We start from the raw sequence: 23,753 nt of genomic DNA, 5'->3' as shown, positions 1-23,753 counted from the left end.
TTGGTTTTATCCAGGTTCATCCGAAGACCAACGCGTTGAGAAGAATCAGCTAGGCCATTCAGCATATGTTGCAAATCTTGCAGCGTTTCGGCCACGATGACGATATCATCTGCAAATCGCAAGTGTGAAAGGTACTCGCCATTTATGTTAATGCCGCGCCCCTTCCAGTCCAGCGTCTTGAACAAGTCCTCCAATGCATTTGTGAACAACTTGGGGGATATAACGTCCCCTTGTCTCACACCACGATGCAAGGGGATAGGTTCAGACTGCCGGTTCTGGACTTGCACGGCCATAGTAGCGGCGTTGTAAAGACCTCTCAACACTTGGATGTATCGCAATCGACTTGGCATCGCTGCAAAGATTCCAGAACAGACCAGATCTCGATCGAGTCAAAGGCCTTTTCATAGTCTACAAAGGCTAAGCACAGGGGCCGATTATACTCTTCGGTCTTCTGTATAATCTGCCGCACTGTATGGATGTGGTCTATGGTGCTGTATCCCGATCGAAACCCGGCCTGTTCGGGGGGCTGGAACTCGTCGAGCCTTCGCGCAAGACGGTTCGTGATGACTCTCGAAAACAGCTTATAGACGTGGCTTAAGAGTGAAATGGGTCGGTAGTTCTTCAAAAGAGTTTTATCACGCTTGCCTTATAAATGCCCATTCATCCTAGATTTGAAGAAGACCAGATTGTAGCGATCAGGGACCACAGGAGCTGGCAGAGCATTCCGCTCCTTAGCTGGCCGGATAATAAAGGATGAGCGAGAACGCTTTGTGCGAATTTTACACTTATGCATGGCATAATAATATTTAGTAGGTATGCTTTATACTTATGACGAAAAGAAGGGATTTTCCGGGTGGAAAATTGCGTTTTCATCTCTAGGGTGGAAAGTATTTTATTTTTATTTTTCGATTAGCCACGGAGTCGAAGATAATTGAGTTACGTCAATGACACTCTTTTTTCATGTTTCGGCATGGCCATCTAGATGCACGTCGTGACCAAGTTATATACAACACCGGAGGTTGGACGATCTTTATTACGTCACGAACATATTAACCTAATTACCTTTTAAACATATTGCACTAACTAAAGAAAGATAATTAACTTCCAAGTAATTCGTGAAATGTGAAAGAAAGACATGGAATATATAAATAAGTAATAATGGTCAAACTTCTTCGTTCGGCGTTCAACCTCCAGTTTTGTATAGTCAGCCGTGGCAAGTGGCCAGTCGGAAAGGTACCGTTGGAGGTTGGATATAAGTAAATTTAATTTATTATTATTCTCATTATTTTGTAGTATTTTACTTTCCTCACAGTCGAAATGAAAAGTAGAGTGTCTAACTCGGGTGAAATGGGTCACTTTCCACCCTTGGTTATCAATCTACTATATTACAATTTTCTAGACGACATTATTATCATTCTTAAAAGCCACGTTTTCGAGAAAAGTAATGTATCACGCACGTACATTACTCGATTAATAGCAAATTAATCCCACTAGCCCGACTAATATTATAAATGCGAAAGTTTGTAAGTCTGTTTATTTGTTTGTTTGTTACTCCATCACGTCAAAACCGCTGAACCGATTTAGATGAAATTCGGTACACAGATGATTTGAGTCCCGGGGAAGGACATAGGATAGTTTTTATCCCGGAAAATTGCTTAGTTTCCGCGGGATAGCGATAAACGAATTCTACGCGGACGGAGTCGCGGGTAACAGGCTAGTAGTATTGAATAAAATAAATAAGCCCAATCAAACTATCTATTTATCTTTGTCTCCATTTGTCTATCTATCATGTGTTTTAATACATATACCGTGAAAGTACTCAACTATTAGTAATCTAAATTTATCAATAACATTTACCTATTCGGATATTTCTAATCGAACCACTAGGAACTTTACTAAACTTTGCAATTGGATTTAACCCTAGGGCAATCCGTTAGAGGTCTGTAATTAATTAATCACTGAAGGACTACGTTGAGGACGTTTACTAAGTCCAGAAACATATATTATATTTAATTGCGTTTCACCTGCTTGATGAATATAAATGTTTAATTACTTATGGCTAAAATATTTGACATAATTCATCCAGCTTTGTTAGTACCGTTAAAATGATAAAATACTTATTGACTATGTTAGTAAGTTATACAAAACAAAACAAAATAAATATACCCGAGAAAAATTGCTTAAGAAAAGTACATGACAGAAAGAAACAGAGTGATTTTTCAACTCTTTTCATTTGAAACTTGAACCATAGCAGGGACGGCCTCAGTATAGTTTGTTCGTAGCCGCAATAGTTTGTCATGTTTCTACTTATTTATACTTTTATAGAAAAAGAGGACCTGACTCACTGACTCATCAACGCCCAGCTTAAACCTTTCAGCCTAAAAAGCTATTTTTATCACAGGCATTTAAGACGAAAACAAGGAATAAGAAAGTATTTTCGAAATTGAATCCTCAAAGAAACACGTATTTAAACGTTTTCTAAATTTGCACCCTTGAAAGGGGAAACGGGGGTTCAAAATTTGTATTAATCTTTAGGATCTAGTTGTTTTTTGAATTCGAAAATTTGTACCATCAGTCAAAAACAACGTTTATCTGTATTTGTATTTAAGTAAACAGGTACATAATCGTCCGAAAAAACAATAGAAACACGAAAAAAAAGATCGTACAAAGTTACCCCCCAACGTGACGCAGGCGAAGCCGCGGGCAAAAACTAGTTGCCTATAACTTTAGCGTAAACATTGCATACCATATATGTATATACATATTTATAACTATCTCTGGAATAAAATATAACGAGTGTTTACCCAGCACGTTTGCTTAACCCAAATCTGTCTAACCGCAAAACTTCCGCATATTAATGGTTAGTTGTATGAGCATCATAATAAGTTAACACCGAATCCCATCGAACTGTGGCAGAGCTCTTTGTCCGGATGGATTGCAGTCACGGACTTCTATAATACATATATGCTGGATAGGCTACAGATGAAACCGTTTTAAAGACATTTATTTTGACTATCAGAATGCCGTGGTTCCCTATCTATATAGTGATTCGAATCCGGGCTCAATCTCGAAGATTTCCGGAATTCAGGTGCGAAATTACATTTGAAATTGACCACGAGCTTTACGGTGAAGGAAACAAACCTGCAAAGCAATTCAATGGTGTGTGTGAAGCTCACAATCCGGACAGGGCCCGCGCGGGAACACGGCTCAAGTCCTCACCTTCTCATTTTGAGAAAGGGTCTGTGTCCAGCAGTGGGTCATAGGTATATAAATATTCTCACTTGTGTCTTCTAAATATTCGATGTCTAAGATCTTTATGTATGTGTTTACCATAGGTAATTTGGCTGTCAATATTTATTTATTTATTAACTTTGGCACACAAAACATATTGTATACATGCGGTACAGTAATGAGAATAATTAAGGCAAGAGATCATTTACAATTCAAACTATGTGTACACATCATGAAAAGAGTGATACAATTAAAGCTTAAATAAAAGAAAAGTATCAATATTTATATAAATACAAGAGAAACTATACATGGATTTAATTAACATACAAAATTTATTATATTTTACTTAGTATCCTCACACAACTGAACTGAGGACAATCCTTAATTTGCTGACAAAAACATTAAGTCTTGAACCAAATATGTCTAGGTCTTCATGAGCACCGGCTAAGTCGTTGTACTCCCTTAGATGTCTAACTATTGGATTATAAAAGGATGTATTATTTTTAAAGACTTCGAGTGAAAAGGTTTTAGGTTTTCGTATTCTATACATTACTCTTCTTTCTTTCGTATTCAATATACTTTTATCATAAATTCATTAGGCAAGCTTCCAACCACCTTCCAACTAATTATAACCAAGTTTCCTTTTAGTATTTATCTTCCCTTTACATCATAGTTTCACCTGTAAAAAGGATCATTATGAATGTATACTCACCAGCACCTATATCTGACACAACAAGATGCGCATACTCGTAAATATCTGAAACGACTTATTTTCTAGGGCCGCCGGTAGGACACGTCAGGTATTTTTCTACGCTCCGCTGTGGCAGATATTAATGCAGGTAATTGCACTTCGACTGAATGATTTTCAACTTTGTGTATGTATTTTGACTAGTTCCTGTTTCAATTGATAAAATAAAAACTGCCACTTTGTAAGTCACAGCCTGTCTAGTGTATTTGTTTAATAGAGGTCAATGGTCCAGCCGGCTTGTGGTCCTTTCGACTCCCCTCGGCTATCGCCAGCTGTCAGCCTTAAGCGGCTCTTTTGTAGTAACCCTTAGGTATTAATGGATGTGGATTCAGGACAAAACAGTCGATAGAGCGAGAGAAAGTGACGTCACACCTTGTATTTATATAGACTTTTATATCACTTCCCGGGATTGTACGTCCGAGGTACGTCCCTTTGCTGGGCATAGGCCTCCTATCAGTGAGTAGGCTTGGTGTGAGGATGATAGATTTAGATTAGATTTTTTAGAAAAATATGGCTCTGTCCATTGGAGGACCATTTTGCCAGTGTCTAGTAGGTTTTGCCGTTTTCCGGTAAAAAAATTCTAGAAAACGAAATATGAGAGGTAGGTGATATGTCGTTTTCAAATTATTTAAGAAAATAGTCGAAAATTGAGAATCCTCCAATCATTCCTTATTTTTTTATATCTTGAAAAAATTCTGAAAATAGTTTTATATTATAATTTAATTTACCTTACCTTTTTTGTATATGCATATTATAGGAAATCCTATTGTCTCTGTGCACGACATCAGCGCCACCTAGCGTCCGCAACTTTTATGGCTCTGATACTCTGACGTTTTGAAATTTCATCGCGACATTGTGACAAAAATCAAACCTATAACGTATTAATTTATAATACAAAATTACTGTGATACCGTGATTTGGGTGGACAAAAGGTTGTGAATTCATTTTTGGCCATTAAAATTAAATGAGGTAAGTAAAATTTATTCAAAAAGTGTGTTTTATTTTCGTTATGTCAGGGTTTGTTTACTTCATGTTTAGTTGTACTTTTACTGTAAAACGAAAAGATAAAACTATCTTATTGGTTTGTGAAGTGTAACTGATAATGACGACTACACTTGACCAACGGAGCGACTACTCAATAACAAGTATTTCACGGGTTGAATTTAAATTACTTTAACACAGTTGCTAAGCAAATTATGCTCATCTTACGACGTATTTACACGTTGGCAATAAAAATATGTTAAGCCAAACATAAGAGCCGAAGCAACTTCGAGGTCCACGTTTGCCATGTTTGCCTGGTCCGGAATATAATAACGCACCTGCAAGCGTGTAAATGCATTCAAGCGTTTGTATACGCGTGGTATAGTAGCATGCTTTGAGCTTGTAGACGTTTGCAAAGTCTTAACAAGCGTGTAAATGTAGCATTAGATAATATGACCTTAGGTCAAAAACGGTAATTCGAAGCGTGGTTTTTGAGCGCGTCATTAACGACTGAACTAGTCACTAAATGAAGGTCAGAGAAAATTTTAGTCGTGATTAATTTATACCTAAGCTTGCGCTAAAACGCCTGTCTGTCACATGTTCACGTTGATAAATATGTCATTACTTTCAGGTGAAGTTTCGACGGCGAACGAGGCGCGTCGCTAAGTGAAAGTAATATTATTTCACTAATCTATCCCCACCCTAATCCGTGAACTTTCCTTTCAGACGTCGACCCTGGGAAATTAACATTCATGAAAAGAAAATGCTCACTTAATAATGCGGTGAGCATTGCGTTCGGGGGATTGACGGGATTTTGGCTCAAACCTCAAAGAAAAGCAGGTATTTAGGGAGAAATTGGGTTGCAATTGCAAAGTGATTTCTTAAGAAGGTAATAATGACTGTTGAATTTGGTGATGGAAAAACAAACGTAGTGTCGTTGCTATAGTTTCTAAGATTCCATTTGCCAGTGTCATTTGCCTTAGTTCGGTAAAAAAATATGAAAAAAAGAAAGTTAATATGATATACATACCTTTATAAACGATGACCAAGAAATAATAATATACTCGTTCCAGAACTACCGTCAAACGCGACGATTTGTCTTCGCAATAGACGAGTATCATTAGCAATTTTTTATTCACAGTCTGGTTAGTTTTAACATGGACTCCGTAAAATCATATCTGAACTTCTACAGTTTGTGCTACTCTACTACTCTACATACTGTGGTAGCGTACAATACGTAGGTACATTTACTTACTAGCTTTGAGAATTGTTTTGGCAAGGCATATGTCATGTAGGAAGCTTGTGTTATGGGTATCTACTAAGCAACGGATAAATATAATTATATAGATATAGATACATACTTAAATACATATTAAACACCCAAGACACGAGAACAAACATTCGTATTTTTCATACAAATATCTGCCCCGACACGGGAATCGAACCCGGGACCTCAAGCTTCGTAGTCAGGTTCTCTAACCACTAGGCCATCTTTTCGTCTATGTGATGATAGTTGGTTATGTGATTTGTGTGTGTTATTACATTTTTTTCATAGACTTAGCTATCGTAAGGTCGCTGGTGGGCAAAGTAATTGTTTCTAGTTCATTTAAATGGACCTCCACTAGATAACGCCTGATTTCATAAACAAGTATTACTTTTCAGAGTTTGAACCGATATCAGTATCAGTATAGAGTAGCGGTTATGTAGAGGAGAGGATTGCGCAGAGAGGCGGCGCGGTGCGAGTAACGGTCGCGATGCCAATGCCGCTTCATTCAGAGCACTCGCAGCCGTCGCGCGCCGCACGCGTCCGTACCGTACCGCGACCCGCCGCCTCCCACGACCATCGACTGTGTACATCACTGAAAAAGTAAACAACATTCCATTAAACACAATACCAAAAGCAAAGTGCAAAAACTGTTCGTAAATACTTAACGGGCAAAGTTACCAAACTTGGACAGCTGTGCGCTGGGCAAACAACAACAAACTCTTTATTAAAACGTTCGGATTTTAGTTGTATTAATAGTTTAAAGGTTAAGTTTGTTGAACTTTATTGCTGTAGTGACGTCAGTGAGTGCAGGCTCTAATTAGATTAGATACGGTAAGCCAGCTTAGTTAACGTAGGATGTCCGCAACTGTGGTGGAGGACACGGATATGCAAATAGTGCGTTTGATACTTTCATTATTTATGCCGCTCATTGAAGGTCTCTTATGATCGATGGCGGCTTGTGCAGTGTTATCATTATCGGTCCCATTCGCTGTAGTTGCGTGATAAATTATATCTCGCTTTTTTATGAAACCGTCCACTTGGCTATTGTTTACAAGTGTACCTACACATAACATAGATAGCTGCTCAACAAGTTACGTAGCGTATTTTATGGCCACTTTAGTGCAACTTATTTGAAGTTTGCACAACAATGTATAAGTACATATGGATATTATTAATGCATCATTTACCTTTATACATATATGTTACATCTAGGCTTTGACTCTTAGCTTTTCATGGTGTGTCTACTCATGTTCCTAATATCTGATCAATCGTACGGAGGTTATCTGGAAGAGATTCTTTTATGGAATAGATTAGCTGTTTCTCAATGTAATTTCTTATTTTCATGTATTTTATGTACGGTACGGAGTTATAAATAAGAACATACATGTATACATATTAGATCATCGCATTTCAATACTTCACGCCAAAATTAGCTGAAATTTGCTTCGTTTGGAAGAATCCTATTTATATTATAAATGCGAAAGTTTGTGTGTGTGTGTGTGTGTGTGTTACTCCTTCGCGCTAAAACGGCTGGACGCATTTTTTTAAGGTATAGGGGCAAACGAGCAGGCAGATCGCATTTGAATGAACTTTGGTACGTAGATAGCTGGATCTGGAATAACACATTATGGGCTACATTTTATTCTGATATTCCGATGGGATAGGGATAAAATCTCGAAATTTCAACCGCTGGGTTTAGAATCATGACATTTTGGTACAGTTGTTCTTAACACAACCTCAATGAAGATCACGATATAAATTTTGGAATTTCCCAGGGGAATTTTGTAAGATCCCGGAATTCCAATTGTAACTATCAGATCATTCGATCGGTATTCACCTGGTTTACGCGTGTGAAGCTGCGGGTAAACTGTAGTAATGCATTTTTTCCCAATATGCTGCTGAGACACTCCTCGGCATAAGTACTTGCACTGACCTCCCGGCCTGCATCCAGTGTCCCCGAAAAATCTGGTCAAGTTCAATTCAAGGTTGAGGTTTTAAAAAAAATCCTTCTTTTTATGATAATCAACTCAAATATCTGCCAAATTTAACATCACTAGCTTCTGTGCTTTAGGCAGTGCGTCAACAGGTCAGTCAGCTACGAGTACAATACCTACTTCTTTATAGGTAGATAAACACACGAGAGTTATATCCACTATAACGATACTGTTCATGAATTTGACACTATAAATTCATGTTCTCCGGAACTTTTAACTGTGGCTTATCGCCCTCTGGGTCTGGGTCTTATCAATTTGATAGCAGTATCAGCACATGTTTTGACTCATTAAGATTTATGATTTAAATCCTAAGTACTAATATAGTATAGTATGTGAAAGTTTGTGAAGATGTTTGGAGGTTTGGAGGTTTGGATGTTTGTTGTCAAACACGTCCAAACCGCTAAACTGATTTAGATGAAATTGGGTATACAGATAGTTTGAGTCCTGGGGAAAGACGTAGAATAGTTTTAATCTCGGAAAATTGCATAGTTTCCGCGGGATAGCATTAAACGAATACTACGCGGACGGAGTCGCGGGCAACAGCTAGTATAATATTAAAGCAGTTGCATAGTATAATATTATTAAAACTACCCCATCTGTAATATGTTCTTTTCAGTATTCTGTAGTCCTAAATGTATGTAGTCATAACTCATGTAGTAACTAATGTAGTCCTAACCCATATTATATATAGTAACGAAATGTCCATCCGTCCGTCCGCGACTTAGCTAACTGTTAGTGCTAAGAAATCTTTAATTGACAAATATTAAAATCAAATTTGTGTTTCTATTGTTGGACACTATTATAGTGCATATTTCGTTTAAAATCATCGTCGTCATCAGTCGGAAGACCCCCCCCCCCTTAGAACGCCACAATAACGACAGCTCGCCACTTGCGTTCACCGGTTGCCCGCAACTCTCACGATATAGTTAAAATTAATCAAACTTATATAATTTTGGTTTCCATACTTTGAGTTTATCATTCAATTTTAACAATATATGGACACCTAAAATTAAATAAGAGTAGTTTAAACAATCCAGTTAACTAATATAGCATTAGCTGAGCTTGAAACACAATTTTCGTATCACGTGAAATAATTACGGTATATTTAGTCGGTTTCAAGTGAAGAATTATGTAACAAGTTCTATCTATAGATTTAACTGTGTAAACACAAAATCATTTGTGTAAACAGTTACAATTTATTATTCCGATTTCTTAAGTAGTTACGAACCTAATTATGTTCAATCTATAGGTACTTATACATGAACATAGCGACAAAAGGAATTAGCATAAAAGTACATAAATTAGTCCACACACCTCACACGACACAAACAAGGCATAGTGCTAGTACCTACTACTCTTTGTAAAAAAATGAAATATAGTTCTTTTTCGTTCAAATTGTTAGTTTTGGAGGTTTGGAGTGCGAGTTGAAATGGAAAAAATATATAATTGGACTGTGTTGAACGAAAAATGTAGTTTCGGGGTTAGTTTTTGCTTTGCTTTTGCCGTTGGGTGCGCGGAATTTAGCTCTAGAATATGTTATGTGGGCAAATATGAGTCTAGTTTAGGATTCCGTGTCTGCAATCAAATAGTTTTTTGCCCGTTTTGTATTAAAAGTAAACTTGTGGTAGGTACCTTATAATTATAGTTAGGTACCTTGTGGTGTTGTTTTGGTGTATTCATTTCGTTCGAATGCTCGTAATACTTACTATAAACGCGAAAGTTTATATGGATGGATGGATTTATGATTGTTTGGATATTTGTTACTCTTTCACGCTAAAATTACTGAACGGATTTGCATGAAATTTTGCATACAGGTAATATATACTTTGGATTAACAAATAGGCTGGCTAAAACCAAAAAGTCTTTTCTGGGAAATTGCATACGTTTTTATAATAAAATTCCAAAAAATATTATAAATGAAACGGATACAAAATTCAGATCTATTGTCAAGAAGACATTAATATCAAAGGCGTATTATAAAGTTAATGATTATATCATGGACAGGGATATTTGGAAATAATTCCGATCCGCATTAGCGATCCCTTCAAATAGCGAACCTACTGTGTTAAAAATAAAGTTGTGTTAAATACTTGTGATGTATACATATCATTTAATAATATTGTAAATCTGTTTTAAAAAAATATATATACCTCGTTGAGTTTCTTGCCGGATTCTTCTCAGCAGAGGTTTTTCCGAACCGGTGGTGGATTTTCTTTGACATTCATAAGTGCTTGTTATAGCCTAAATTGAATAAAGATATTTTGACTTTGACTTTGACTTTGAGGCTACTTTTTATCCCGAAATAATGTATCGTTCCTGTGGGATCAAAAGAGTTTTAAACTATACGCTAATTCTGCGCGAGCGAAGTCGCGGGAAAAGCTGAATATAGCAATCACATACCAATTGTTTCGTAAAATGGCATTTTATATCTCAAAAAACACTTGAAAATGTCCTACTTCATTTAAAATTGCAATAGTATGTCATTTGAGATAACACTAATTAGTAGCAGCCATAAAAAACACGTAAGCCGTATCCGTTCCGGGACTTCTATACTTATAGATTCTTAAAAATAAATTTTAGCAGCGAATATTGTAACTAGCTACTGCCTGCAAACTCGTCTATATATGGTGAGAACTTAATGATAATATAGGAGAAGGAATTATAAAAAATATGTTGTTTTTGAGTTTATCTATTACAAATAAACAATCAAATGATTTATCTTAATAAAAAAATCAGTTTAGGTTTTGAGGTCAGTTTATTTTTTTAATTTAATTACCTACTTTTTATTAGCATCAAACTTTATTCGATATCAATTTTCCTCTAAATTCCTTTCTACTCGTATGAAGACGTCACATTGTGGTCTACAAGAAAATCATTTTTTGATAGGTGATATTTGAATTTGAAACTGAGTAGCTCAATGGACAAACAACTACAAAAATCATAATCGTAAACAACAAAGTTTTTCTCGTCACCTTACCTAATAGTTTCGACAGATCACAAGTCACTATTAGCGTATGCATGCGTAAGTTCGTGGTTGATATCAAATTATTTGAGCTTATTGATCGGAGTTGCTATGGTGTATGTAATTGGATTCAGTACGCTAGGTACGATAAGCCAAGATATACGGGTTCCAATCCGATATCATCATCCCAGCTTATATCATACGTTCCACTGCTGGGCACAGGCCTCTTCTCAGAATGAGAGGGCTTGGGCCGTAGTTCCCACGCGGCACGCGTGCACAGTACCTACGGTTTGGGAATTTCACACCCACACTATTGAATTGCTTCGCAGGTTTGCTCAAGTTTCCTCGCGGTGTTTTCTTTTATCGTAAATCCCGGATACCACACCCGAAAAACTTTTCCATTAAGTTTCGTTTTGTTTCATAAAAATCTTATATTCTGTCGAGCAAACGGTCTTAGAATACGCTCTTGGCCGGTTTTTCAATGTAAGTAACATTGAAAAACCGGACAAGAGCGTGTCGGACACGCCCAAAATAGGGTTCCGTAGCCATTACGTAAAAATTAAGTAATATTTTTCTAAGGATTTCGTATTTTATACGGAATCTTCCAAGTTTAGGTATATTTTATACCTTAGGCTGCTATTTACTCATAAACTACTTACTAATAATTCTCAAGCAAACTTAGCCGTTATAGTTTTCCATCATTATAGTACCATCCGCCGTTATAGTACCATCCTGATTTATTTCAAATTTTTCCACTCGCCGTTTAGATTTTAGAGGGGGCACTCGGTTTTTATGAAAATTTGCACTTTAAAGTTGAATATTTCGCTAACAAATCACTCAATCGAAAAATCGTCTTAGCAAACCCCAAAAATGGTTTTAAAAGACCTATCCAACGATACCCCACACTATAGGGTTCGATGAGAAAAAAAAATCACCCCCACTTTACGTCTATGGGAGGTACCCCAAAAAAAATTGTTTTGAATTTATTATTGTACCATTTTGTCGGCATAGTTTACATATATATCCGTGCCAAATTACAGCTTTCTAGCATTGATAGTCCCCGAGCAAAACCGCGGACGGACGGACAGACAGACAGACAGACAGACATGGCGAAACTATTAGGGTTCCGTTTTTGCCATTTTGGCTCCGGAACCCTAAAAAGTTTACTCCCTGAACTCCCACGTACCTATTGAAATGATCGTACCAAAAAGCCACGTGTAAAAATATCGCTATATGGTGTTAGTACCGACCCGTGCGGTCCGTTTGACGTTATAGTGTTGCTTGCGATTGGCTATTTAAGCAAATAGTTATTTAGCCAATCACAAATGTGACGCCAACGTCAAAGTTGTCAAACGGAACTCAAGGTATTTGCGCCGACTAGCCTGGGGGCTACCACGAAATTCGAAAATCGAAGTTCGTATCGTACTGTCCCTCTCACTCTCGTATTAAATAATATTAGCGTCAACGAGACGGCAAGATATGAAGTTCGAATTTGGCACTTCGTAGTATAGGACCTGTCGCATTTATCGTAGGGTGTTCAAATACAATTCCAACTTGTAAGTGTACTATAATTTTGAAGTTGTAATAATTTCGGGTTCCCGAGCGAGGGAACTTCGGACTTGCTCATCTTTATCTTTTATTACGACCATTCTCATTCGGATGTAATTTAACTTCTCAATTTACGTACCTCTAACCGGCTTAGAAGTTGCTAATTCGAGAAAAGAATAAAAATACTTGCCGTTTATTACTGGCTGGCAGTAAGATATATATGTCGACGGCCGATAGTTAAATCCGCCAGATCACGAAATTCCTAGTCATATCGTGAAATGGCGCCATTTCACGATATGCCTAAAAGTTTGCCTAGCCAAATTTTAGGCACGATGTGCCTGAGAAACAATACGGCAGATCGATTGGAGCATAACGCATTCGTCGATAATCCTAGCTCTATACCGGGCACATCGTGATATGCCGAAAAAAAGAAAAATTTAGGTACGACGAGCGAAGTGCCAGAAACATGGCGGTGTTTCATGATATACCTAGGAATTTCATGATCTCCCTAAACGTCACTAGGCAAATCGTTAAACGGCGAGTTTTGAACGATATGGCGGGTGTCCGTTAGCCAATTCATAAAATGGCGCCATTTCACGATATGCCTAGGAATTTCGTGATTTGGCGAATTATACGATCGGCCCCCGACATATACAAATAAGAGTATTAAGAAATATACGTTATGATTTCAACTCATTGTTATTACCACTTCCGGGACTTATCGACGTTTTGACCACACTGTAGATATTATTGCAAATAGACTATTTACTGTAATACAATACAATACAAATATTCTTTATTGGACGCAACAAATCAGTACAATAATTTTCAAATTCAATACGCAGTTATCGCTTAAAAGCGATCTCTACTACCTATATTTAGGTACTATAATGATGGTGATCGAAACGTTTGAAGTGTTTCATAACGTGATTAAGATCTGTGGGTGATATGACAGCAACTAATAAAGAGAGACATGATTTTACTTTTAACCCTTGTATGAATCTGGGTGTATATAAGTATGCCTGCCTGTCCGTTTATCATATCTCTAAAGGGATATTTTTTAATCTAGTAAAAAGCGGATAAACTACAGAATTTACACAAAATCCATCTAGTTTCATATTTTTTTATGTTTCTTGTTACGTAATAAAATACACCGGCTTATTTCTTCAGTCTTTTGAGATTACATTCGCACACTGAACGGTAACACGGCCTTCACATGTACCGCTCGTCTTACATTTTTTATTCACAGCCAAGTGTATTTGAGTATTGAGGTCTTTCTTAACTTTACCTCTTAACTCCAAGGCTCAATTACAGTCTTTCAAAGTTTCGTTAACAGCGGGGCTCCTGATTTAGTGACATGTCATGCGGCGCTTGTGTTGCCGACTGTACAGGACGACCAACTTTGTACCAAGCTCAAACTTCATTATTAAATTGCTTCTCCAACAGCTTAATCGTTGTTATGTGTAGACATATATATTGCAAGTAATTAAATATTTTAGGCGTTTTTTGCACAGGCAATTTTGTTTATGGCAGAGGTTACCAGAATTATTTCGTCTATCGCCCACTTTGGGAAAGACTGGTTTATGAGAATAGATAAAATGGTTAAGTAAACCATGACCTGTAACTCATGTAAGAGCATATAATATTGTCTTAAATCTAATAGAGCTATACATATGAATTTTTAAGTTTGCAACCGAACCCGTTTGAAATTAATACATATTTAGCAAAAGAAGGTTAAAATAGCGTATTTCTCTTCTAAAGTTTGTGAATTTTATAATTTGACTTTTAGCAATGACAGTGAAGTTATATTATGTATGACTGAAAATAAAAATCTGACTACGAAGCTTGAGGTCCCGGGTTCGATTCCCGGCCGAGGCAGATATTTGTATGAATAATACGAATGTTTGCTCTCGGGTCTTGGATGTTTAACATGTATTTAAGTATGTATTTATCAATCTAAGTATGTTTATCCATTGCCTAGTATCCATAGTACAAGCTTTGCTTAGTTTGGCCTAAGGTCAATTGGTGTCAAGTGTCCCATTATATTTTTTTTATTTAAAATCGATTTGCCTAAAAACTTAACTCACTACCAGGAAGTTTGTATCAATGACCTAGCCCATTCGTCAAAATTAACGTAAATCAAGAAAAACACAAGTGTTTATGTCAGACATAAATATATATTCTAAACTAGCGGTTAGTTCTAAAATACCATCGATCGGATATACCCTTCATTGCACATTCACAAGGTAAATTTCTCATCTTTCCCAAGTCATTGAGGTTAGTTATTTATCGAAGGATGGCGATCATTAGCCTTGGAAAGATGGAAGCTCTCACCATTAGCAAAAAATATTCAACCAGCTTAAAAACAAGTGTTAAAAGAGTAATAGGAGAATACTTTTGATCAAGGCTGTAATAAGAGCAAAGCGTCGAGTGTAATTATTGTTTAATTAAATTTGTTGTCCTTGCAAAAATCCGGACTTTTCTATTCGCACAAACAGGAGTATTTATTTACTCTTTGACTTAAAATGTATTAAACAATGTGCAGGGTAAAGACCGTCTTATTACGTGGGTGGGGTTGCCACTCTTGTTAATCTAAATCCGGGAAACAAAAAAAAACCGGCCAAGAGCGAATCGGGCTCGCATAGTGACGGTTCTGTTACAGATAATGGACACAGTCATTCATAGCTACCACTCAAAATAAATTAATGTGATAAGCGCACTTTAATAGTACTAAAATACTTAGACCCCTAGAATTATTGAGATTGTATGAAGTAAGAGTTCAACTTGAGCTGGTATTGTAAATAGCCATTTTTCGAAATCATCATCATCATCCCAGCCTATATACGTCCCACTGCTGGGCACAGGCCTCCTCTCTGACTGAGAGGGCTTGGGCCGTAAGTTCCCACGCGGGCCCAATGCGGATTGGGAACTTCACACACACCATTGAATTGCTTCGCAGGTTTGTGCAGGTATCTTCACGCTGTTTTCCTTCACCGTAAAGCTCGTGGTAAATTTTAAATGTAATTCCGCACATGAATTTCGAAAAAGACAGAAGTGCGAGCCGGGGTTTGAACCCACGCACGATCCTCTGCTTGAGAGGCCATAGGTCAAACCAGCCACCACGGCTTCGAAATATTTTACAATAATTTGAATAGGTACTACAGAGATTTTATAGGTTTTTCTGTAATCTACAAGCATAATAAAGAATTACTTATTTTTTGTAGAGCGGCATGACATGCTACGAGTACACAATGAAGGCCAGCGCGCGTTGAAATACCGGGTGAATTCTGTTTATTTTCAATTCCTTCTGTGGCCGGGAGATTTAAATTTCATTGCTAAATTCCGGGCGACTCCCGGAATTCAGGGAGAGGTGGGAACCCTACCAAGAGGTCTGCTAATCATTTTCCATTATTGCGGCCGTGGCTTCCAATCGCTGTTTTCATTGCACATCAGTACTTGATCAATTGGGTGTTGATTGTGATTGCCCGTGCGCAACTAGATCGGGTCGGTGCCTGCCGGCTGTTACTCGATCGAGAAGTGATGTATGAGTTCTTCTCTTGCTATTGATTGATTCGTGCAAATTATTAGGTATCAATGGTTAAAGTTACACTGAAAGTGACTCAGTAAATCATTGCGTCTTCATAGGTAATTTGGAGAGTAGGTTCTGATAAAAAAAAACCGGCCAAGAGCGTGTCGGACACGCCCAAAATAGGATTGCGTGGCCATTACGAAAAAATTAAGTTTTTTTTTCTAAGGATTTCGTATTTTGTACGGAATATTCCATGTTTAGGTATATTTTATACCTTAGGTTTCTATTTACTCTTAAACTACTTAATAATAATTCTCAAGAAAACTTAACTTTATAGTGGAAATTTTATATTACAATCCTGAAGCGTTTTCACCCCCTCTAAATTTTAAAGCGGTCGGTGAAATTTTTAAAAAAAATTTGCAGGAAGGTTAAATATTTGCAAACATTCACAAGGAAAATCTTATAACCGTCTAAGTTGCTTAAAAATTTATTTAGTAGTTTAAGAGTAAATAGCAGCCTAAGGTATAAAATATACCTAAACTATGGAAGATCCGTATAAAATACGAAATCCGTAGAAAAACAATTTTTTTTTTCGTAATGGCTACGGAACCCTATTTTGGGCGTGTCCGACACGCTCTTGGCCGTTATTATCTCAAAATAATGTATGGTTCCTGTGGAATCAAAAAGGTTTATTCTACATACCAATTCAGCGCGAGCGAAGTCGCGGGTAAAAGCTAGTATTAATATTATTCATCAATTTCGGTAGCGCAGAAGATACGATGGTAGTGCCGCTGTCCGGCCTCACCCGCAGTTTTTAATGATTTATGGATTTAAATAAATTTACATTAATATATTAGGTATTATATTTCGTCACTACTTTAAAAAAACTCGTACCTCAAAATAGATAATTTTTCTGAGTGAACTTTAAGAACATTGAGTCAAGGTTCAAATTTGTTGACATATTGATTTTAGATACGAGGTTTTTTCAAAGTAGTGACGATTTGTTGTGGCAATGGGCAGGTCATGGTCATGGCATGGAAAACCGATGGTCGTTGAGGCCGAAAAGTTCTCCGATGGAGACAGCGGATAGTTCACGAACGAGATGGATGCATTCCATCAGAGATGTGCGAGGATGTGTTGCGAGGAATATATTTTTCATTAACCAATAGAAACGCTTCATTTACCTCGCCTCGCTCCGTTCAGCTGTTTCCACCAGAGATGTGCTGTGCAAAGATGTGTAAATAATAAATATCATAGGACATTTGACACCAATTTACCTAGTCCCAAACGAAGCAAAGCTTGTACTATGGATACTAGGCAACGGATAAACATACTTATACAGATAAATACATATTACACATCCAAGACCCGAGAACAAACATTCGTATTGTTCATACAAATATCTGCCCCGGCCGGGAATCGAACCCGGGACCTCAAGCTTCGTAGTCAGGTTCTTTAACCACTTGGCCATCCGGTCGTCATTCGAAAACGAAGCGTTTCTATTGGTTAATTAAAAACACAGCCTTCGCACATTGTTAGTGGATTAAAGCTGTGGGTTCACGGTGGATGCATGCCGCTTCCAACTGAAGCAACTGGGGCATGCCTGTCTAACAGTGAACGTCCTACGGCTGATATGATGATGATGAAGCTATCTATATGGGATGTAGCCCGGATTACCTTTAATGAACTCCCTATATTCTCGGCCGAGACCGAGACACCAAAAATAAGTTTTATTTTTCTATATTATCATTTTATTATCAAAAAAACACGCGTTTTGAATGAAAAAAAAAGTTTTATTATGGTTTAATTAAACGGTCCAACCGGGTCCTACAAACAAACTTTATTATCGCGTAAATCAAACTACAGTATAGGTACAATCGTTATCAAAATGAAATGAACGAGCTGTCACTTGTTACTCTGGTCAGCGAGTGTCAGTGAGTTGCAAGTACCAGACGCGCGAGTCAGAGCGAGGCGACCAATCAAAATCCCAAAGAAAGCTCGTGCCACCGCGGTAAACCGTGCGCCAATATGAACATTGAGTGCCGCCGTGGAGTCCCGGTCACAGCTGAGAATCTCGGCTGTTTTGGGCCCAGACCGAGACCGAGATCTCGATCGGACCTTAGGGTAGACTGAAGGATTTGCAGGTGGATGTTAATGCTGTGTAGACAGAGCTCGGTCATCCCTCGTTCACTGCCATTGTACGCGTTCTTATTTAAGACTAGATCCAAACACACAACAGCGACCGTATCACACCGTGCACCCGAAACGGATTTCGGATGAGGTTTACAAAAAGAAATCACTGGATTCCAACCATTCGACAATCTCAACCCAAAATTGTAATTTTTGTAATGGCGTTCCGTCGAGACGACCCTTTGGTCTGTGTAACTCAACTCAATCCGATTAGTTTCCGATGTAATACGAGTAAGATGTTGAAAGTAGCCGATTTACAATTACAAATAAATATGCAACATTGCTTGTTGTTGTGTACAGGAACATGCTTCTAATTCTGTAGGCGATCGTATGTTGTCTGCACTATGTACGAACTATATACCATAACTGCAATCACTTTATACCGGGTGTGGCCTGTAATATGAGCAAAAAATTAAAACATAGATCGTCCTCGTCAAACTGAACAACATTATTTTAGCGACTTTTAAAAATAATGGAGTCTTTGAATTTACCTTTTTTCATACAAACTAAATACTGCTATCAATGTACGCCATCCTAGAACACAACAGTAACTGACGTCGCCTATCACGCTACAAACATCAAGCATTTCGCTTTACATTTATATGCATATAATATAACAATATAACTAAGCATAAAAAGAAATCCACAGATCCACGTATTATATATGTCACGACCATGTACTCAAAAAGTCCATGGCGGTGACATTTTTTCATACCATGGTCGTGACAATTTGAAACGTGTTCGGTATAACCTAAAAGACAACCATAGTTTTACAAATCTTAAGTCATCATCATCATCAGCCTACAGCAGTCCACTAGGCCTCTTCCATGGCGCGCCACAACACTGTCTTCAGCCCCTCGCATTCATCCGCTGCCAGCGATCCTCTTAAGGTCATCCGGTTAATCTTAAGTAATTATCTTAAACTACACCACATTATCTACATAATTATGTTTTAAATAATAACGTGACATTGGTCCTTAGGTTCAAAACTCGTACACGGCGTTGACGCGTTAAGATTGTCCTTTTATTGAAATAATTGAAAAAAAAAAATTGCGAGATACACACTACATTCAGCCATTTGCAAATCTGACAAGAAGACAGTGTTGCTGTTCTAATAAAATTAAAAAGGCTTGCCAACATCAATGTTACTTTTGTACCGAGTACCGTAATTTTGTAGTATCGCTCATGGCCGTGACACAAAAACTACTCACAAACTTTATGTTGCTCAAAATCACAAATAGTCGTTATTATTTATATATTGTTTAAATTAATTTTATAGAACAAAGGTTAGTCTTGCATAATTATTGCTGTAATATTTTGCAAAATAACATAACATTTCTTCAGAAAAAAAATATTTTATTTCAAATTCGGCCAATCTCACACTACACGGTCCGTGACATTTTGAACTTGAAAGTTTTTTTAAAAATATTTTTAATATTTGTATGACAAAAATTATATTCAAAAATAATACTAGATGTCATTTTCTAAGTGAATTAATATACAGTTTACTGAATTTCCTAAAAAATACACTCAAGTCTTACAACACACACAAAAAAACATAAGAATAAGAAATGCCCCGTTAGACAATATGGCCTCAGGTTTAGAGGAAAATGTTTTTGAGTGATCGCAAAAGCTGTGAAATTTTCCTATGAGGGGTGAACATAGTTTTAAAATAGCATATATTTATCTAGTAATACATAACCTTATACGTTCATGAAAGGTTATCACGGTCGAGATCCCGTAACAAACATACTTACCTAGATAGTTTCATACAAACATGTTTCTCGGCTGGAACGTTTTCTTGTTTCTATAATCCTGCTTCATAACTGAAGGTTGTAGTCAGCTCTTTAACCTTTTCACCACAGTCGAATACCTAAGACCCTTGTCAAATCTTGTTATGTCTAGAGTACCTAATCCTGAACAGATGTTCAGCGCTGTTTGGACGCCGGGCCGTTCTCGTGTTACGGAGCGTGATATTTTGCGTGTTTATTATTAAAATTGAAATATTCTGTAGATAAAAGACATTGAAAATTAGATTTAGTCTGTATGAAATAAAAAATTAACACTTTTGTAAAATAACGAGTTTACATGCACAAAAACAAAAGAACTAACCTAGGATATCCAAAAAAAACATTAAAAAGAATAACAATTGTAGTCAAAAGTAGATACTTTATCAGATTTCTTTAAAATCAAGGTCGATACTTAAAGATACCTAAGGTTAAACCAAAAGTGGATTTTTAAAAACTGCGCGATGCAAAAAACTGTTTCGAAGAATTTTTACAAGCATATTAATAATCTTGTATTTATGTGTTGGAAATCATGTTGAAGTTGTGTGACCTTAGAGTTGGATCTCTCTATAACAAAGTTCCATAAAAGCTCAATCAAAGTCCTTGATGGTACGCACACTTACAATGTATACATACGCGTTTGACATTATGTTTAACGCAGGCAAAGACAAATGGGTAGCATGAGGCAGACAGGACACTTTTTTGTTTAGGCACTCGTAGTCGTAAGTAGATCGATGTTTAATGCTATGTAAATATTGTTTCACACCATATTCAAATTAGTTACGATGAGAAGAACAATGCCTAACATTCAAGTGGCGTTAACTGTAGGCTATCAATTATTATTAGTCTTGCTTCTGTCTCGCCTGCGTGCTTTCAAAATCGCAAAGTATGTTTTTGCCTGTCTAAAAGAGAAAATCTGATTACTCCTATTAAATAATATTTTAACGGATAACTTGCGTCTTAAATCGAGTTTAGACCGAAATATGTCGAGCTAAACTCGATTTAAGACGTGTTATCAGTTAAAATATTATTTAATTTGAGTGAGTCTCACGGTAGTTAGTTTCATGTTCTGATTACTCCTGCCACGCGCCTGATACGCGATAACAAATATAGGTACTAGCCATTTATTATTTATTTATTATATATAAAAATATAACTAAAACTAACTTACTGGCCTCAGGCGACCCCAGGGCTGGCACTTCTCGCAAAGATTAGGAATAACAGTTCAGAGAGGTAATGCTGCCAGTGTCTTGGGGTCAATACCTGAGGCAGAAAATTTGGATGACGTTTTTATTTTGTAACATAGTTTACTTTATATTATAGTTTTAGTTTTGGATGTTAGATAGTATTTATTTTACGCTTAACATGTTTTTTTTTGGATTAGAGTAAGTTAGTTTTAGTTATATTTTTACTAGGCATTTTGGGTAAGTGTAATTTTTTTTTGGTCCCGTGTGGTGTCGGGTTAGAATTACACCTCTCCATTTCTTCCGTGGATGTTGTAAGAGGCGACTGAGGATATAGGTTAAGGTATACCGTAGGCGACAGGCTAGCAACCTGTCACTATTGTACCGTTTTTGTCAAACTTAAAACCTAAAATTGCTAAAAGTGTCTGCGAAGCCGTAACGTTTCGTGTGCTCAGCCTACCTCATTTGGGAATACAGGCGTGATGTTTGTGAGTGTGTGTGTAATTTTACTAAGATTTTGTGTTAAATAGCAAAAGTAAAATCCTACGATCGCTGTACGTAGTTTGGGATTATGTGAATCAATAGCATTTCGGTTTATTTTTAGAACCGCATGACGTACTTACAGCGGATGTATACTTACCTATAATACCCAATACGTTGGGTTACTCTTGGTAATAATTTCTAGTGAAACGTGCAGAAGTTAGCAGAGTGCAGAGCTGGTGCTAGTAAAATGTCAATTATAGCTGTTGCCCACAACTTTGTCTGCGTTTGTGAACTTTGCATTTTAAGGGGTAAAAAGTAGCCTTTGAACCTTTAATTTGACAAAAATAAAAAAAGTTCGTGATTCAAGCCTCGTCGTAATTTTGGAGCCTAAAAATTCTATGTAAAAAAAAAAGCAAGCCTTATGTCAAATATACTGTAAACTGCCAAATTAAGGGTTATGTAGGATAGCGTAGCTTACTATTAGTGGAAGAAGTTTTAGAATTGATTCAGTACTCCAAGAGATGTATTCTACATTACGAAGAACCAATCAACTACAACTAAGTTACGCCACTATTACGTATTTGTCACCATTGCAAAGTTCCTTATTCTCCAAAGATTTCGCTAAATTTGTCCATATTCCTTGCTTATTAATAATCCCTTGAAGTACCAGAAATATAAATTCTACATTACGAAGAACCGTCAACTACAACTACTTGCTTACGCCACTATTACGTATTTGTCACCATTGCAAAATTCCTTATTCTCCGAAGATTTCGCTAAATTCGTCCATATTCCTTGCTTATTAATAATCCCTTGAAGTACTAGAAATATAAATTCTACATTACGAAGAACCAATCAACTACAACTACTTGCTTACGCCACTATTACGTATTTGTCACCATTGCAAAACTCCTTATTCTCCAGAGGTTTCGCTAAATTCGTCCATATTCCTTGTTACAATCTAAAAACGCTGCAATTTTTTCTAAGTCCATAGGTCCATTTTGGTTCCGGATTTTTCTTTTTTATGGTTATACCAACTATTACTGGGAACTTAAAAATCTTAACAGTGGTGTCCCTGTGTGTTTGTTGCATTAGAAATGTATAACTAGCTTTTCGATGCAGGAACACTTCTTGAGGAAACCTGCATACACCTGCAAAGAAATTCAATGATTTGTGTGAAGTTCTCGATCCTCACTAGGCCCACATGGGAACTACAGCTCAAGCCCACTGTGCCCAGCCAGTGGGACGCATGATAAAGTACATTTTTCGTCGCAATAACAACGGCTTAAAACCACGTTTGCGTGTAAGTATTTACTTAAACGTAATTTTATTATGAGTATAAAATCTACGCTATGATAATGAGACGCAGACGCAAACGCGTTCGACACGTTACTTACACTACCTATATCAAAACTCTACACTCGCTCAGACGGCCCTAGAATAATGAACATGTTAGAAAATACACTGATTTCAGCGTTATTTCCGTAAAGTATAAAGTTAAAACCTGAAAGTTCAAGGCGTTGAATAAATAAACAAAGCAAGCAAAATCCAAATGCTTACACAAAACACGTGCGGGCATAATTAAAGTTATACACGCTTAATTAACTTGTGCAGGTCTTTTACTGTAATATTCTTATGTTTTGAATGGTAACATTTAATTTTAAAACAATTATATTCCATTTTTGATTCCCTAAAGTGCCAGACGGAAAATAACCGAGGGTTTCTCCCCATAGAAGACTAAAAGAAAAGTAGCTCCCTATCCCGAGGGAATTAAAAAAAAATCCTAGTGCATCTCTATGATTCTCAGGAATACGTCTGTCAAATTTCAAGGGGCTGTTTCACCATTCAT

The 23,753-nt window shown here is 37.0% G+C and overlaps 1 protein-coding gene across 4 annotated transcripts in view; it reads left to right on the top strand.

The window, feature by feature from the left end:
• The first annotated feature begins 6,740 nt into the window (after positions 1 to 6,740).
• kcc (solute carrier family 12 member kcc) overlaps positions 6,741 to 23,753 on the top strand; it is a 414,959-nt gene continuing 397,946 nt past the window's right edge. For 3 of the 4 annotated variants that reach the window (XM_074102151.1, XM_074102155.1, XM_074102143.1), the window contains exon 1: positions 6,742 to 7,058. The gene's annotated coding sequence lies outside the window, so the exon portion shown is untranslated. Of the gene's footprint in view, positions 7,059 to 23,753 lie in introns of all 4 variants that reach the window. The other variant, XM_074102144.1, reaches the window with a different exon arrangement.

This window comes from Choristoneura fumiferana, chromosome 18, assembly GCF_025370935.1.
Source record: "Choristoneura fumiferana chromosome 18, NRCan_CFum_1, whole genome shotgun sequence".
Lineage (NCBI taxonomy): Eukaryota > Metazoa > Arthropoda > Insecta > Lepidoptera > Tortricidae > Choristoneura > Choristoneura fumiferana.
The sequence above is the reverse complement of the archived record's forward strand: the minus strand, read 5'-3'. Positions and strand labels throughout refer to the sequence as shown.